Consider the following 18,959-nt stretch of genomic DNA (forward strand, 5'->3'; position numbering starts at 1 on the left):
CGATCGCGAGCTACCAGTCGATCTCGGAGGGTGTGTCAGTCGATCACCAGCCAGGCATTAAAAAAATAGTCCTAAAAATGAGCGATCATAAATCTTCACTATGACGTCACTTTCGTCACTTGATTGACATTCACGTCACCCGAGGGTCTTCTGAGATGACGCTGGCTGCTGCCAGCTCATTAAAATTACCGACTGGAAGGCGAGAAACACTTTATTTCAACAGAGTCTGGCGCCGTACCTGTCGTCAAAACTCCAAAGACCGACTGCACAGTTGCACAGTGCGCTAACAAAATAAGAGTCTCAGAAAGCTGGCGTGCACAAGCTAGCAAGCTACGGAGTTTGCCGACAATGTATTTCTTGTAAATTGTATACAAAGGAGTATGGAAGCTGGACAAATAAGATGCCAAAAACCAACCACTTTCATGTGGTATTGGACAGAAAGGAGGACTTTTTTTCTCCTCCATTCGAAAATGCGGACGTTATCAGCACCACTGTCTGATTCCAATCAATGCAAGTCATCACAATCAGGTAATACACCAACTTATATTCTTGTCTTCATGAAAGAAAGTAATCTATATGTGTTAAACATGCTTGTATTATCTTTAAACACCTTTAACTTATTAACAATATTAACTATATGTGTTAAACATGCTTGTATTATCTTTAAACACCTTTAACTTGTTAACAATATTAGCTATATGTGTTAAACATGCTTGTATTATCATTAAACACCTTTAATTTGTTGACAATATTAACTATATGTGTTAAACATGCTTGTATTATCTTTAAACACCTTTAACTTGTTAAAAATATTAACTATATGTGTTAAACATGCTTGTATTATCTTTAAACACCTTTAACTTGTTAACAATATTAACTACCTGTATATGTGTTAAACATGCTTGCATTATCTTTAAACACCTTTAACTTATTAACAATATTAACTATATGTGTTAAACATGCTTGTATTATCTTTAAACACCTTTAACTTGTTAACAATATTAGCTATATGTGTTAAACATGCTTGTATTATCATTAAACACCTTTAATTTGTTGACAATATTAACTATGTGTATTAAACATTCTTGTATTATCATTAAACACCTTTAAGTTGTTAACAATATTAACTATATGTATTAAACATTCTTGTATTATCATTAAACACCTTTAATTTTTTAACAATATTAACTATATGTGTTAAACATGCTTGCATTATCATTAAACACCTTTAACTTGTTAACAAAAACATATATTTCATAAATAAGTAAATATAATCTATATATATGAATGAGGTAGATCCCCACGACTTGATCAATGGAAAAGTAGCTCGCCTGCAGAAAAAGTGTGAGCACCCCTGTTATAGATGATGCTACATATGTACAAAATAAACCACATGATGTTAGTACATCAGTCGAGGAAAATGATCAAACTACATAAATAACATACTGTAATTTGTTTTTGATATAATTTTTTTATCTTGATAGATTGAAAATGAACACATCAATGAGTTGAATGATGAACATTATCACATATTTTATTCAGAAAATATAAATAACGACAAATAAAGATTGAATACTATAAAACACAACATGTAAGTGTAAAAACAAAACAATAACATGATTTGTACAATTTCAGAATGTGCTTGTTCTATTTTTAAACAAAGAAAACAATCTGAAGTTGTCTTTATTTTTAAGTTATTCTGCCGTGATTTTATTATATTGGGAGTAGATTTTTCTCCATGTGGCCCCCAATCTAAAATGACTGACACCCCTGCTTTAAGACCTTTTTCGGTGATCGAGTTTATTGTATATTGTCCCTTGTTTTGATTTGTCACTTAAATACAATACCGAATAGAATCTCTAAACTTCCCAAAGGGAATACTTAAGTATTTTCTGCAATGCGTATGTGCTCGTGATACATTAGCTTTTTTGAAATCTCACAAAGCTGCAACTGACCTCCACTGACAATGAGCCTCAGTGCGGATTTGAAGTATTTTGTTAATTGGTGTCATACAGTACAAACCAAGTGACCTTTAACTTAATAAGTTTAGTTTAGTTCATTAAGGATCCCCATTAGTCTACACCGCAGTGGAGACTATTCTTCCTGGGGTCCAGGCAAAAAACATCACACAATCACAAAACAAAAGAGTACAATGCATTACAACATGATCAATAATACAATGTTGTAATACAAAAATAGCAACAACAAAAAAATAAAAAACAATAACTTGGAGTTTACATAATAATGTTCATACCAACAATAAAAAAGAGCAATATAAAAATAGATATGTATTTTTTGCAAAAATAAAACAAAGAACCAATGGCCTACACTATACACATCAGTGTACCAAAGACAAGCAATATTCTAAGTGACGAAAAAGTACCATAATTAATAAAATTTGACAAAGTACATACAAAATCAAGATAATATCAATATAAAAACGATAACCAGAAACAAGAATGAATCCAAGCAAAAAATAAGTCAAAAGAAGATAAATGAACCAGTCATGACATTAGGTACAATCTAGATCAGGGGTCACCAACATTTTTGAAACCAAGAGCTACTTCTTGGGTACTGATTAATACGAAGGGCTACCAGTTTCCATCCATCCATTTTCTACCGCTTATTCCCTTTGGGGTCGCGGGGGGCGCTGCAGCCTATATCAGCTACAATCGGGTGGAAGGCGGGGTACACCCTGGACAAGTCGCCACCTCATCGCAGGGGCTACCAGTTTGATACACACTTAAATAAATTGCCAGAAATAGCCAATTTGCTCAATTTACCTTTAATTCTATGTTATTATTAATAATTAATGATATTTATCTTTGTGGAAACACTGATCATCTTAATGATTTCTCACAATAAATATATATAGAAACAGATAAATATCAATATGTAACACTTTATTTTTATATTTTCTCTAAGTGCACATTTTTCAAATTAAACATTTTCAAATGATCACTTCTAAGACAGTCTTGTGAAATCACAATATCCCATTTTAACTAGATAGCCACTAACATTTTTTAACAAATCATGAATTACTTTGCACCATGTTTGTACAAATAATAACTCATGTTAAATACAAAAGTCAACTCTCACATTTTTAAATAAATCATGTCACACTTTGAACTGGACACCAAATCTGTTATCTGTTTCTTTGTCAGTTAGTGAAGACCAAGTCTTTAAAATATTTTCTTGGATTTTCAAATTCTATTTGAGTTTTGTCTCTCTTAGTATTAAAAATGTTGAGCAAAGCGAGACCAGCTTGCTAGTAAATAAATACAATTTAAAAAATCGAGGCAGCTCACTGGTAAGTGCTGCTATTTGAGCTATTATTAGAACAGGCCAGCGGGCTACTCATCTGGTCCTTACGGGCTACCTGGTGCCCGCGGGCACCGCGTTGGTGACCCCTGGTCTAGAATAATCTCTTTCCGCAATACTTCTCCTCTCAGTTTATTCTTAAAACCCACTCTGCTGATGATTGATACCAGATATTGTGGAAGTAGATTCATAATTAATACTCCTGAAGTTGAAATCAACTGGAAAGAATCAAGTTAAAAAGGCCCAAAAAGGAGAAGGTAAAAGTAATTTGTTTTCAAAGCTGCCACGCCTTTTTGTCTATGCAATGTGCTCAGTGGCGGTAGGTTGTGAGTTCAAACCCTGGCCGAGTCATACCAAAGACTATAAAAATGGGACCCATTACCTCCCTTCTTGGCACTCAGCGTCAAGGGTTGGAATTGGGAGTTAAATCACCAAAAATGATACCCGGGCGCCGCCACCGCTGCCCCTCACTGCTCCCCTCACCTCCCAGAGGGTGAACAAGGGGATGGGTCAAATGCAGAGGATAATTTCACCACACCTAGTGTGCGTGTGACAATCATTGGTACTTTAACTTTGAACAATTACAAGTAAATCTGAGTATTAACATGTTCAAACATACAATTACTGGCTTTATAGTTTTCTAAAGAAGAGCGATGAAGAAACAAGGAACATATGTTGTTAAATCAAACAGCTGGAGACCCATGGGAAGGACAAAGCCCAATTAAAAAAAAATCTAAAAAATACAACTAAAAACAACAGGGTAAGCTTGTAACTGGTAGCGCTGTGTGAAGCCTGGATTCTCTACTGCTTTGAGGCACCAGTGCACCCTTCTCTGGCTCGCTCCTAAACCCTCCTGTGTAATGTGACGTGCACCAAGATCCAACCTTGCGTCACAGCAACGCTGACTGTAAAGCCTGGGATAGGTCGGTTGTGAGTACAATATTTCATGTGTTTGTATGAACTCTTTCTACGGTTTCGAATCAACATTTACAATAAAATTGACGTGTGACTCCTGTAGTGTCATTGGATATGGAACTATTCTCCCTTTTAATTACCAGTCACTACGTTTCCATGCACTAAATTAGTCTGATTTCTCAAATAGTTTGTATTTTCACACCTATGTGTAAAGTCCAAGTGTCCAATGACACTCTCAAATGCAACTATTGGTCATACGCCATGTCATTTTAGCGCGGATTATTGAATTCCTTTTCCGGTTGACCTATGCCATCACACTAGGATTTGCGGCTCTTTACAACTTGTTTTAAGTGATGCACGCTGTAATGTTGGCACAGATTACAAATATTACGTCTGTAATGGCTATGCTGATGTTGAATAGCAGACAGCGTCAATAAATGATCTTGGGAATTTCCGTACGAAAATCATGGAAACAAAACTTTTGTATGTTTCAAAATTCTTTCAAAAGGCTTTTGTAGATTGATGGAATAAGTTTTAAATCTGAAGGAAAAGACCGTTCGTGCCCCGACTGGTAACCATGGAAGTAGGGCTGGGTACCGGTACTCGATACCTCTCGGGTATCGGTACTCGATACCTTTCGGGTATCGACCGAAACAACCCGATACCAAGTAGTATCAAAACCGCGTCTTTCAAACAATACCTGCAATCGGTTCTTTTTGTACCCATATCAAGAAAAAATGACTGTTTCTATGGTTTTGCTCGCAGCCAATCACTGCAAGCCTTCTTCGATTCAATGCGCCATGTGATTGGTCCACCATCGCAACGACAATAGTTTGTATGGCGGTAAAGGCGGGTTGAAGCAGTGCAGCAAAACGGTCAAAGGTATGGTTGTACTACACGCCTGTGGCGCCGGGTACAAATAAATGCAATGTGGCAAGATTATTTCGGGGAAAACGGGGAATACTAGCAATATGATTAAACACCTCATCAAGCATGGAGCAAACTTAAGGGTGGAGAACTGTCCTGTGTTTAAAAAGCCGGCTTCTACAACACCAGCATCGTCGTCGTTATCTCAACAGGACATTGCTCAACCGTCGATAACTTCAGGTAATATATAAATGGTTACTATGTTAACAGTACTCATCCTTTGTGTGTTAAAACATGTATTGTCAAGTAAATCATTTTGGGCATGTCGTAGGCATGTGAGCTAACGCTAGCTTAGCCTGCTCGCTAATTTTACTTAATTAGCAAGTTAGCGACCTGCTCAGTCACATCTGTCAATGTTTTGTTCAGTGGTCAGGTTACCGGTTTTAGCTTCTGTAGCAGCTTAATTACTTATGTACCATTGCATTCTTTTCCCATGATTAATATCGAATAAAGTACTCAGTTGGTATCGTTTTAAGGGTATTGGTATTGGTACTGGTATCGGACATTTTCAAACGATACCCAGCCCTACATGGAAGGTTGCTATTAATCTGGACTACCTTGCCGGTTGTGCGGAAAGTGAATCGGTCGGCTAGCACAAATGCAGCTTGAACAGGTTTCTATACCCTTTATTATTCGCCTTTATTATACCTGCTTCATTATCTTTCATCTCATTCGTATTTTGTTCGAGAGTCTGAACTAAGCCAGCATTTTACATTTCCTTGGCTACCTTCCTAAATTAATCAGTTTTTTTCCTTCTACCATCGATGTACTTCAAAATGTTCTGTTTGTTTAATTTGTGAAGCAAATAACAGTCTCCTCTTCATCACAATTGTTGCTGTTTTTATTGAATTGTATCTGCTTCTGGGTTGTATCCCGTGCGTTAAAACTAGCGCATGCACCTTACGAAGGGTCCTCTCCAACCTCACACAACCCCTCGACAGATCTGGTTTCCATCCGTCCATTTTCTACCGCTTGTCCCTTTTGGGGACGCGGGGGGTGCTGGAGCCTATCTCAATTTCCAATCGCATAATAATCCAGGTGTGTTTGTCGGACTTTTCAAAAACTGAACACGATCGGATTAAGGTGTTTCCATGGGCTGTAGGAGGCTTGTTTAGAGCCAAACCATTTGAGAAATCAGACTAATTTAGTGCATGGACACGTTTTGATTGAGACTTTTATTAGTAGGTTGCACAGTGAAGTACATATTCCGTACAATTGACCACTAAATGGTAACACCCGAATAAGTTTTTCAACTTGTTTAAGTCGGGGTCCACTTAAATTGATTCATGATACAGATATATACTATCATATATACTATCATCATAATACAGTCATCACACAAGATAATCATCAGGGTGTATACATTGAATTATTTACATTATTTACAATTCGGGGTGAGGAAGGGGCGGGGGGTTAGGTTTGGTTGTTATCATCAGTCATCAACAATTGAGAACAGAGAAATGGATATTGAAACAGTGTAGGTCTGACTTGGTAGGATATGTACAGCAAGTAGTGGACATAGAGAGAGAGAGAGAGATCAGAAGGCATAAGAAAAATGTCTGCATTTGATTGTTTACATTTGATTATTAACAACAATCCGGGGAGGGTGTTAGTTTAGGGTTGAAGTTGCCTGGAGGTGTACTTTTATTGCGGTTTTGAAGGAGGATAGAGATGCCCTTTCTTTTATACCTGTTGGGAGCGCATTCCACATTGATGTGGCATAGAAAGAGAATGAGTTAAGACCTTTGTTCACTCTCAACAAAGAATGCTAAGAAGCTACTAAATGTTGTTGTGTTATGGTTGCTCAGCGAGATGACTCTTTCTGAGAAGAAATCAGAGTTATAATGTACATGAGTCTTCTTAAACTGCCATTTAATCATTAAATTAGGTCATAGTCAACTATGTTGTATGTCATGGCCAGGTCTAGGTCATGTTTTATTTGGCTCACCTCACCACAGAAGTTGTCCATGTATTAGTGTACATAATAACAACAAAAATGTATAAGAATGAATGCAGGGAGAAATAACTTAAATAACTTTCAGCATTTTGCTCCCTCCTTGTACCTTTAAAAAACAAAAACAAAACAAAAAACATACTGTATTGTATAGGTGACGGCGTGGCGCGGTTGAGAGAGTGGCCGTGCCAGCAACCTGAAGGTTCCCGGTTCAATCCCCACCTTCTACCGGCCTCGTCACGTCCGTTGTGTCCTTGAGCGAGACGCTTCACCCTTGCTCCTGATGGGTCGTGGTTAGGGCCTTGCATGGCAGCTCCCGCCATCAGTGTGTGAATGTGTGTGTGAATGGGTGAATGTGGAAGTAGTGTCAAAGCGCTTTGAGTACCTTGAAGGTAGAAAAGCGCTATACAAGTATAACCCATTGTAGTGTTTCTTAAACTGACTGGACATTACTTGAGTTTTTTACCAAGACTATATATCCACATATTGATGACTGACGTGGCTATGTTAAAAGTTTTAATATACATGTATTTTGATTTAAACTGTTTTGCTTCATAGTCTGTGCTTTTATTTCTATTTTCAGCTCTGTCAGCACACCTAGATTTACAATCAGGAGGTTTTGCTTTGTGCATAATTTTAGCTCGTCATGTCGGTAATGTTCAATATTTATGGCTTATTATAATAGACGGTGATTGTACCATGCTTTTATTTTTTTTTATTAGTGTGGGTGGGTGGAGTGATTTGACTTGACTTTGACTTGACTTTATTAATTCATGCTTGCAGTGGAGCCAGGGCCCCACTGAAAAAACAGCTGAACTTTACAATGAATATCAAACAAAAAAAACCAAAAAAAAAAGAAAAGAACAGAGTATTTTATATTAAAAAAAACATTTTCAGGGCAACAGCAGCATGGAAACTATTAGCATCCTGGTATATGACTTTATTACCTATTTAATTAGATAGTATCATTATACAGTTGAATTGCAGTATGCAGGGTAGAGTTTTTAAGTCTCTTTGTCTTGGCTTTGGGCTCGGGTTCAGCCAGCTTATGTTGGTTCCTCAATGTCCTGGCAGTGTGGCTGCCTCGTGTTGGAGGTAGCAGGTCATGCAGAGGGTGTTGCTCATCATGCATATCCCTGACCAGCTTCACTGCAGCCTCCTCTCTCCTGGTCTGGAGTGATGGTAGGGGTTGTGAGATGTTTCCAGCTCTCCTCATAATGATTTTACACGCACGTTTCTGGACTCGCTCTAGCTCTGCCTGTTGTTTTTTGGAGCAGCCCACTAAGAGCACTGAGCTATATTCCAGACACGGCCTGATGAGAGTGGTGTAGATGGTAACAAGGTCGTCTGCAGGTAGTCCATGTCTCGCCATGACTGTGAGGTAGTGCAGCCGCTTGGAGGCGGTTTTTATTGCCTTCTCGATGTGCACATCTCCAATTAGGTTTTGATCGAGATGGTAACCCAGGTAGTTTGTTGTTTCCACGACATGGACCTCCTGTCCCCCCAACATCAGTGCAGGAAGTTGTGATGGATTTCGGGCAAAACATATCCGGAGTTATACCGACTTTTTCCCGTTGAGTATCATTTTCTTATTTGCTACCCATTTGTCCAGCCTTTGTGCCTCCTGGCACATCGTTGTGTCTGACATGATGCCGGATATGGGGATCGCTCTCGATAGCCCGATGTCGTCTGCATATCCGACATCAAGGGTGTCCTCAAACACAGCATCCCGGGTGGCCATATAAAGGAGGAAGACATATGGTGAGACAACACCCCCTTGTGGCACCCCAGATGTAACCTCAATCCAGGGGCTGTGAGCTACATTTTCCACCACTCTGTCTCCTTCCTGAGATGTAGTTATGTAGCCAGGCTGTCAGATATGGGCACAGTCCTAGGACCAGTATGTTTTGCATCAGGATCAACACAACCAGGCTTATATTTAATATGCCACAAATTAATACCGCATAACAAACACCTCCCCCCTCCCGTCCATATAACCCGCCAATGCAACTCAAACACCTGCACAACACACTCAATCCCACAGCCCAAAGTACCGTTCACCTCCCCAAAGTTCATACAGCACATATATTTCCCCAAAGTCCCCAAAGTTACGTACGTGACATGCACATAGCGGCACACACGTATGGGCAAGCGATCAAATGTTTGGAAGCTGCTTGTGTACTCACGGTACCGTGTCTGTGTATCCAACTCAAAGTCTACCTGGTAAGAGTCTCTGTTGTCCCAGTTCTCGACAGGCCAATGGTAAAGTTTGACTGTCATCTTCCGAGAATGTAAACAATGAAACACCGGCTGTGTTATCCGGCACACCAGTCAAGGGGTGCATTCTACGGCGGGGGTGCGTTATCCAGCACAACACCTGCCGCAATACACCGCTTCCCACCTACAGCTTTCTTCTTTACTGTCTCCATTGTTCATTGAACAAATTGCAAAAGATTCACCAACACAGATGTCCAGAATACTGTGGAATTTTGCGATGAAAACAGACGACTTAATAGCTGGCCACCATGCTGTCCCAAAATGTCCTCCACAATCCGTGACGTCACGCGCCGACGTCATCATACCGAGACGTTTTCAGCAGGATATTTCGCGCAGAATTTAAAATTGCACTTTAGTAAGCTAACCCGGCCGTATTGGCATGTGTTGCAATGTTAAGATTTCATCATTGATATAAACTATCAGACTGCGTGGTCGGTAGTAGTGGGTTTCAATAGGCCTTTAATCCTGGAATTTTTGTGCATACACAATCAATGGCACATTTTGTTCAAGTATACTGCAACCTTTTTAATTGATTTAATAACCAATCTTAATGTTGTTTTCAGCATAAATATACATTCATCACAATGACACGTGATTATGGCTCAAGTGTTGCACCAGATACTGCCAAGAACAAACATTTATGACAAATCTCGTTGGACGTTCTTTTATAAGCCGCTAAATGAAAGTTTGCATACTGAACATTTGATAGAAAGTGATTAAAATATGACAACATGATTGCATTAATTGTGCACTACCCATCTTCTAATCAAGAACACAGATTTATGTTGAAAGTATGCACTAAACCTCCTTTGTATGAATTGTTTTAACATTCTTTGCAAGTTTTAAGAACAAATGGTAGGGTGTAGAATTCACTAGAGCTGTATTCATGCCTCAGGAGCTGAGTTTCTTTATATTGATTCCTGTGACTTTGATTACATTTACAAGGCCTGCACTCTTATTCAGATCACACTCCTTTTAATTAAAAACACCACTCCATTACAACCACTCCTGCTGGAGCACTGATTCACTTGAGCTACAAATGGAGCATGAACACAATCAATTGACTGAACTTCAAGGGCATTTACGGTAATATTTAATATGTCCGTGGACCTTTTTGTCCCCTCTCTTCACAGACGAGCTACCCCACATTCAGCCCACAGCAATAACGGCCCCTGCCCCATTGACAAAGACACAACAATGAAGTTACGTATATAGAGTGAAACCAGTTAAATCTTGAAAACCAAGGACATAATTCCCAGAACATGCTGGTAATGCTCACGCTTTGGATTCCTACCGCCACTACATGAATAATTTATAGCCCACAGAAACACAGCTTTACATTGTGTAAAGCCAAAGACGTCAGACGCTGCCCTTGCCATTTGTTGTTCTTTCATTCTTGTCACTTCTCAGATTCCATCTCTTTATTATTTCCATCAGCATTTGGGAGTTGGGGAAAACAACAAAGAAATGATGGGATTGTTGCTTTCGAGATGAAGAAGCACAGCAAAGATGACGAGGCTGAAGAGATAGTGAAGTCACACTGCATGGAGTCCACCGGTAACATTAGCTGCTAAAGCACGCTGCTTTCTATCATAATAATAACAATTTTGATACATTTATTGCGTTTAGAGGAAAACTGCAATTTTTTTAGGAATTTTGCCCATCCACATTAAGAAGCAAGTAATCCAATCCAATCCACTTTATTTATATAGCCCATTTAAACAACAAAATGTTTCCAAAGTGCTGCACAACAATATTAAAAACAATATTCAAATATTATCCTTAGCTCCACCAATGACTGAATAAAAACAAAAAATAAATACATATAAAACCAATATAAAAAACAATATAAATGATAAATGGGTTATACTTGTATAGTGCTTTTCTACCTTCAAGGTACTCAAAGCGCTTTGACAGTATTTCCACATTCACCCATTCACACACACATTCACACACTGATGGCGGGAGCTGCCATGCAAGGCGCTAACCAGCAGCCATCAGGAGCAAGGGGTGAAGTGTCTTGCCCAAGGACACAACGGACGTGACTAGGATAGTAGAAGGTGGGGATTGAACCCCAGTAACCAGCAACCCTCCGATTGCTGGCACGGCCACTCTACCAACTTCGCCACGCCGTCCCCAATATAAAATAAATATGATTAAAAACGATTTTAAAGGGTAAAACCAATTAAAACAGTAAATAGAAATCAAAATTTGAAAAACACAGAGGACCACACAACGCACGTAGTGTTAAAAGCCAGAGAATAAAAGACAAGATTTAAAACACTCCACTGTGGGAGCAGTTCGAACGTGGAAGGGCAGAGTGTTCCAGAGCTTAGGGCCGACCACAGAGAAGGCCCTGTCTCCCCTGGTTTTAAGTCTGGTCTTGGGCACCACGAGCTGGAGCTGGCTCTCGGATCTCAGAGCGCGCGCAGTATTGTAAATTTGGATGAGGTCCGAGATATACTGAGGTGCCGGTCCTTGTAAAGCTTTAAAAACAAACAGCAAGGTTTTAAAATAAATTCTAAGATGAGCAGGGAGCCAGTGCAAACTCTCAAGAATTGGGGTTATATGCTGGCCCCAAAGTAAGTTCACTTTGCAAAGATAAAAAAAAACATACTAGTACAGTAAAACAAAAGGAACAATATGCTACATAACCTGCTCAGTGGCCTTGTGGTTAGTGTCCGTCCTGATATTGGTAGGTCGTGAGTTCAAACCCCGTCCGAGTCATACCAAAGACTATAAAAATGTGACTCATTACCTCCCTGCTTGGCACTCAGCATCAAGTGTTTTAATTGGGTGTTAAATCACCAAAATGATTTCCGAGCGCAGCCACCGCTGCTACTCACTGCTCCCCTCGCCTCTCAAGGAGTGTAACAAGGGGATGGGTCAAATACAAAGGACAATGTGTGACAATCATTGGTACTTTAACTTACAAACATGTCCTTTTGGGCTTTTATGAATAAAATGTTTTAACCATTTTTGTGAATGACTCCACGTTTTGTGATAACCCAAGAAAATGCAGATTTTCTTTTGCATATTTCCTGAGTTCTGTATTGTTTCTGGTACTGCGGTCATTAATATGGTGATATAAGTTGTTGTGAGTTTTATTTCATATTGATAAATGCATTACTTTTTTATAGAGTGATACCCCGGCCTATGTTTTTAATTGGTTCAGTGACGGACCTCGTAGCCCGAAATACTCGTATGTGAATCAATGTTCCCAATGGAATTTAAATCAAAGCGTGCCAGGCCCAAAACACCACAACTTAAACATGTTTCTAATAACAAATACTATATCAAAAAATCCAAAAGTACGTGCAACAAACTACAGTAGTTTTGCGAAGTAATGTACAGCATTTACCTTGGAGAGCAGACTTCTACGGTATCTCCAGTGAGATTCTTTTCCATCAAACACCATCAGCAACTGTTCCATATTTTCTTACGGCATTGGCATTGGCTACGCCAAATAGCGGTGGAGAGATATCTGAAGCTGGCTCATAATAGAGATGGGATTATTGGCTCTTTGAAGGGAGCCAGCTCTTGAGGAGCCGTTCCTTCAAAAGAGTCGTTCAAAAGACACATTTTTCGACTCATTCCTATATTTATTTTTAAGTAACATGTTTTCATGAGGGAAAACAAAATCACTCATGGTAAATAAGATTAAAAGGTTGGTCAATAATTCAAAATGTATACATTACACTAATATAATCATGTAGTAGATAATTATTTTTGAAATATTGATTAACTAATTTGGCTTTTGTTTCCATTTTAAACATGCCACAACATTGCGCCATTTCCCCATTGTATGACCGTGACGTCACTAAGTAACGCTTGACCTTGTTTGTCATCATCACCCTCCACGGATTGTGCGGAAGTGCACCAAAATGCAACGTTTCCTTTGACTTTTATTAATTTTCTTTCTTTCTAATTACAAATGCAGCAGCTAAAAGGCTTAATTAAGTAGGTTCAGGTGCCTATTAAACTCCTCCCCGAAATCAATTTCCTGGGTGAATGAGAGTGCATGATAGCTTTCGCATGAATAGAGCCTTCTGGGATGACTTTAAAGGCCTACTGAAATGCGATTTTCTTATTTAAACGGGGATAGCAGGTCCATTCTATGTGTCATACTTGATCATTTCGCGATATTGCCATATTTTTGCTGAAAGGATTTAGTAGAGAACATCAACGATAAAGTTCGCAACTTTTGTTCGCTGATAAAAAAGCCTTGCCTGTACCGGAAGTAGCAGACGAGTAGCGTGACGTCACAGGTTGTGGAGCTCCTCACATCTGCACATTGTTTACAATCATGGCCACCAGCGGCGAGAGCGATTCGGACCGAGAAAGCGACAATTTCCCCATTAATTGGAGCGAGGATGAAAGATTTGTGGATGAGGAAAGTGAGAGTGAAGGACTAGAGGGCAGTGGGAGCGATTCAGATAGGGGAGAGGCGGGTGGGACCTGATATTCAGCTGGGAATGACTAAAACAGTAAATAAACACAAGACATATATATACTCTATTAGCCACAACACAACCAGGCTTATATTTAATATGCCGCAAATTAATACCGCATAACAAACACCTCCCCCCTACCGTCCATATAACCCGCCAATACAACTCAAACACCTGCACAACACACTCAATCCCACAGCCCAAAGTACCGTTCACCTCCCCAAAGTTCATACAGCACATATTTCCCCAAAGTCCCCAAAGTTACGTACGTGACATGCACATAGCGGCACGCACGTACGGGCAAGCGATCAAATGTTTGGAAGCCGCAGCTGCATGCGTACTCACGGTACCGCGTCTGCGCATCCAACTCAAAGTCCTCCTGGTAAGAGTCTCTCTTGTCCCAGTTCTCCACAGGCCAATGGTAAAGCTTGACTGTCATCTTCCGGGAATGTAAACAATGAAACACCGGCTGTGTTTGTGTTGCTGCAGTCGGCCGCAATACACCGCTTCCCACCTACAGCTTTCTTCTTTGCTGTCTCCATTGTTCATTGAACAAATTGCAAAAGATTCACCAACACAGATGTCCAGAATACTGTGGAATTTTGCGATGAAAACAGACGACTTAATAGCTGGTCACCATGCTGTCCCAAAATGTCCTCTACAATCCGTGACGTCACGCGCAGGCGTCATCATACCGAGACGTTTTCAGCAGGATATTTCGTGCAAAATTTAAAATTGCACTTTAGTAAGCTAACCGGGCCGTATTGACATGTGTTGCAATGTTAAGATTTCATCATTGATATATAAACTATCAGACTGCGTGGTCGGTAGTAGTGGGTTTCAGTAGGCCTCTAATAGGTGCTTGGCCTTGTCATGTTAAAATAACTTCTGGACTTTCAGCACAACTTATAAGACTTGAGGGATTGTCTCTAAATTTTTGAGCCTGTATGTATTGTTCTGACCTCGTACAAATTTGATAGAATCCAAAATAAAATTGTGCGCCTTATTTTTGTTTTTGAATATAATTGAACACGCTTTAGAAAAATAAAGATAGTTTTAAATGAGTAATTGCATGCAAATTAAGAGAACATTCAAGACCAGAATGAATGTACATTATGTAAACTCCCGACTGGAAGTGTAGGTCATCCTGTAGCCCTGCAATGTAGCATAAATAAACACATTGCGGGTTTCATCACCACGACTGCCGGTAATTACCGACGGGCACTCATCTCACAGGAATAGCGTGCATGTGTGTTTTTTGTAATTATGCAAACTCCCATAGCAATTGAAAGTATTACTGTGGCTATTATCTCAAGTGTATAATTGGAGAACTGCAGAGCGTCATCAGTAATTCAGTTATTTTTCATCTTTTTTACGAGCCAACACTATTAAATTAGATTGACTGCTTGTTTCACTTAATGCTTTGTTTATTTTATAGGTCTTTATCAGGCTGGTGCATACAGTAGTTTACGATTAGAACATATCATTGCAATCAGACGAAAACATAATCTCCATATTATGTTAGGTTCTCCCTGTTCTGCAGCATGTGCTAGTATCTAGCTCAACAACTGATGGAGATACATTTTATAACTGCTGTGCTTCATAATACAATGCAACCTCAGTTTTTCTTTGTAATATTTTCTAAAAGGCCAGACATGAACCAAATAGTACAAAAGTATAAATCATTTGGCGGCGTGGCGCAGTGGAAGAGTGGCCGTGCGCGACCCGAGGGTCCTTGGTTCAATCCCCACCTAGTACCAACCTCATCATGTCCGTTGTGTCCTGAGCAAGACACTTCACCCTTGCTCCTGATGGGTGCTGGTTAGCACCTTGCATGGCAGCTCCCTCCATCAGTGTGTGAATGTGTGTGTGAATGGGTAAATGTGGAAGTAGTGTCAAAGCGCTTTGAGTACCTTGAAGGTAGAAAAGCGCTATACAAGTACAACCCATTTATCATTTATTTGTCTTGCTGTGTGGTTAGAAAAGAACCAAAGTTTCAACCAGTGATGATGTCTTTTAGGGGAGACAGTTGAGAGCAAGTTAACGGGCACGTTTTGTAATCAAGTGAAGTTAATTATTATATTAAACATGTCTTGTTTGTAACAAGACATTTTACAAACACAGTTTGACTCACTGAGTCTATTAATAACACGACAACACCGAGTCATCAAATTATCAGATTATTTTTTGTCTGGGCGATTTTGAAGAATGATATGCTGGCAAAATGACTAGTTTGTTACGTGTGATGTTTGGTCCTACGATAACCAGGATGGATACAAAAACTGGGGGTAAAGTGACTGCAAAAAGTCAGTGTTCAAAAACAAGGAAAAAAAACACAATTTAGGGGTATTTTACTTGAACTAAGCAAAAAGGTTTTCTGCCAATAGAACAAGAAAATTTGGCTTGTCAAGACTTTCCAAAACAAGTCAAATTAGCTCACCTCAATGAACCCCAAAATACCTTAAAATAAAACTATTCTCACTAATAAAAAGTGCACTTTTCTTGATAGAAAAAAACAAATATTTGACCTTTTTTCTCAATATGTTGAAAAATATTTTTAAATTAAGTAAATGCTAGTGCCATTTTCTTGACATAATGATATGCGCTCGGCATTACATTTCTTCAAACCAGCAAACTTATACTAAAAACTAGTTTATTTTTCTTAATGGAAAGGCAACAAGGCAACCACGTTTTACTCTCGGGGTCTCCTTGCCGCTCAGGCAAATTATATTGTCTAAAAAGGCATTTTCCCATCGATAACGTGACATCATCGCGCCAAGTGCGTGCTCTTTCAGTCAATTAGTGTGCAAGGAATATATATATATATATATATATATATATTTGTAGCTGAGATAGGCTCCAGCGCCCCCCGCAAACCCCGAAGGGAATAAGCGGTAGAAAATGGATGGATGGATATATATATATATTTACAGCCCGGCCCCCGGCCAATTTTTTTTTTTATTGTAATTTTGAAAAATGTATCTGAATGTGCAGGAACTATTTCTGTTCAAAATTGTTTGAAATGTAAAATGTTTAAATATTAACTGTCAGTTTACTTTACTGTGCCAACTGTACTACTATATGAGTACATCTTTTCTATTGTTTCATTGAAAACAAAACAGCAAAGTCCATTTGGCTGTCATCTGTTTTAATAATGAGACACAATTGTGTCAAAGTCATGATTTTTTATTTCATGCTTGAAATAAGATATGATTACTTTGAAAAATCAGTTTTATACTTGTGAGTGATGATGACACAGCTTTGCAACAGTTGATATTCTAGTTTCAAGCATGTTTTACTCAATATAGGTCATAAAATCTCAGCAACAAGCTGTCATATCTTACTGAGATCATTTAGGACCAAAACACTTAAAACACTTAAAACAAGTAAAACACTAACATAAAATCTGCTTAGTGAGAATAATTATCTTATCAGACAGAAAATAAGCAAATATCACCCTTATTTGAGATATTTAAACTTAATTAGATTTCAGTTTTTGCAGTGTAAAGTACCTTTAAGATAATATCAGACAAAACATTTAATACGTACCCCTAACTGGGCCTGAAATGAATGAGTCTAAGTAGTTAAGGCTGTGTTTACATCGGCATTGAGTGGTAAAATAGTTAAGCCAGGACATGCATTACCATACATTCTTTATCGAAATATCTGAACCTGGACAAGAGTGGAAACTCGAATGCAATTTGTATACATGTTGAACACATTTCCCCCTCAGAATAGGGCAATGAAATAGATTAATTCCTTGATCAAACAAACATTTAAAATTTTTTAGCTATCATGCCTTTCTAAAAAAAACTATGAAATAACAAAACTAAAGCAAATCGTTTTAAAGTCCACCCCACACTGTATGAGCAAACACAAAGTCGGGGTGAACAATTGAACTACTCAAATTGTGCAGAAAATCCACTGGAAGATGCTATTTGTCATTGTGTGTTTTGACCGTTGTTGTTCCGCTTGAATCCTGTAAGTGTCGGTTGAGGGTGTTTTATGCTTTTGTTGATTCTTAAAACCAATAAAGAATAAATCCCTTCCGCTGTCTGTGGCCTTAGAATGTTCATGCTTATAACAAACCATGAAATGATCTGTGTTGAAAACTCAAAGAAAGAGTAAAGAGGCATATGTAAACAACAACACTGTTCAAAGCATGATTTTTGCCATCCGTTCATCCGGTTTGAACGGGCGCAGAGATTGGAAATCCAGTCATAGCTGCATGGCTGCCAGCCGAGCAAATATTAAACACATTTCAGACATAGCATATCTCACGACCGGTATGAAGCGGCCTGTCGCCTGGGCTTGAAATGTGGCCGACCGAATCAGCCTTAAAACTAATCACCATTTGCATTGCATTGTATCATTTATGACTTCAATTGTGATCCAAAATTTGTACCATGAAATTGTAATAACTTATTCCCAACAGGTTGTTATCTATTTTTGGTGTTTTTTGGCTGCAAATCTTGCAGAACTTCATAATCAATCAATCAATCAAAAATGTATTCATTTAGCCCTTAACCACAAGTGTCTCAAAGTGCTTCACAAACCCATAGTGGCATCCCCTGATCTAAACCCACATCTGGGCAATGGAAAACTCAAGACCCCAGCTGGGGGGAAAAAATCATTTGATTTGTAGACTTGTATGTTAATGTTATCTTGTACAATCAGGTATTTAGCGTCTGAGATGTGTTTCCACATCAACCAATCAGCACAGGGCCTTCAAAATCAGTATTGCTAGCTGAAACTATATTAGAAACAGGGGTGTTCTTTAACCAATCAGATTTAGCATTCATCTCACAAAGCAAGCTAGCAGGGCTACGTTAGTTGTTTTTTCTGTTTATAGTCTAGACTAGTCATTAAAGTTAATTTTAAGTATACAAATACATGTATATGTTTTTGTTAAGGTATTAGATACATATTTTGGTCCAGTTGTCAAAATCCTTTATTAGGCATTATATTTACACTTGTGACATTTGGCTGAGTGCCAAATTTACGGGGTGGTTCCACCAGTCATCGCCAATAATGTAATGCTCGAAGTTTCTCTACTAGCAGACATGAAGCTCCAAAGTATCTCTGACCATTTATTCAAAGATAAAGGGGTAATG

This window comes from Nerophis lumbriciformis, linkage group LG21 (assembly GCF_033978685.3).
Source record: "Nerophis lumbriciformis linkage group LG21, RoL_Nlum_v2.1, whole genome shotgun sequence".
Lineage (NCBI taxonomy): Eukaryota > Metazoa > Chordata > Actinopteri > Syngnathiformes > Syngnathidae > Nerophis > Nerophis lumbriciformis.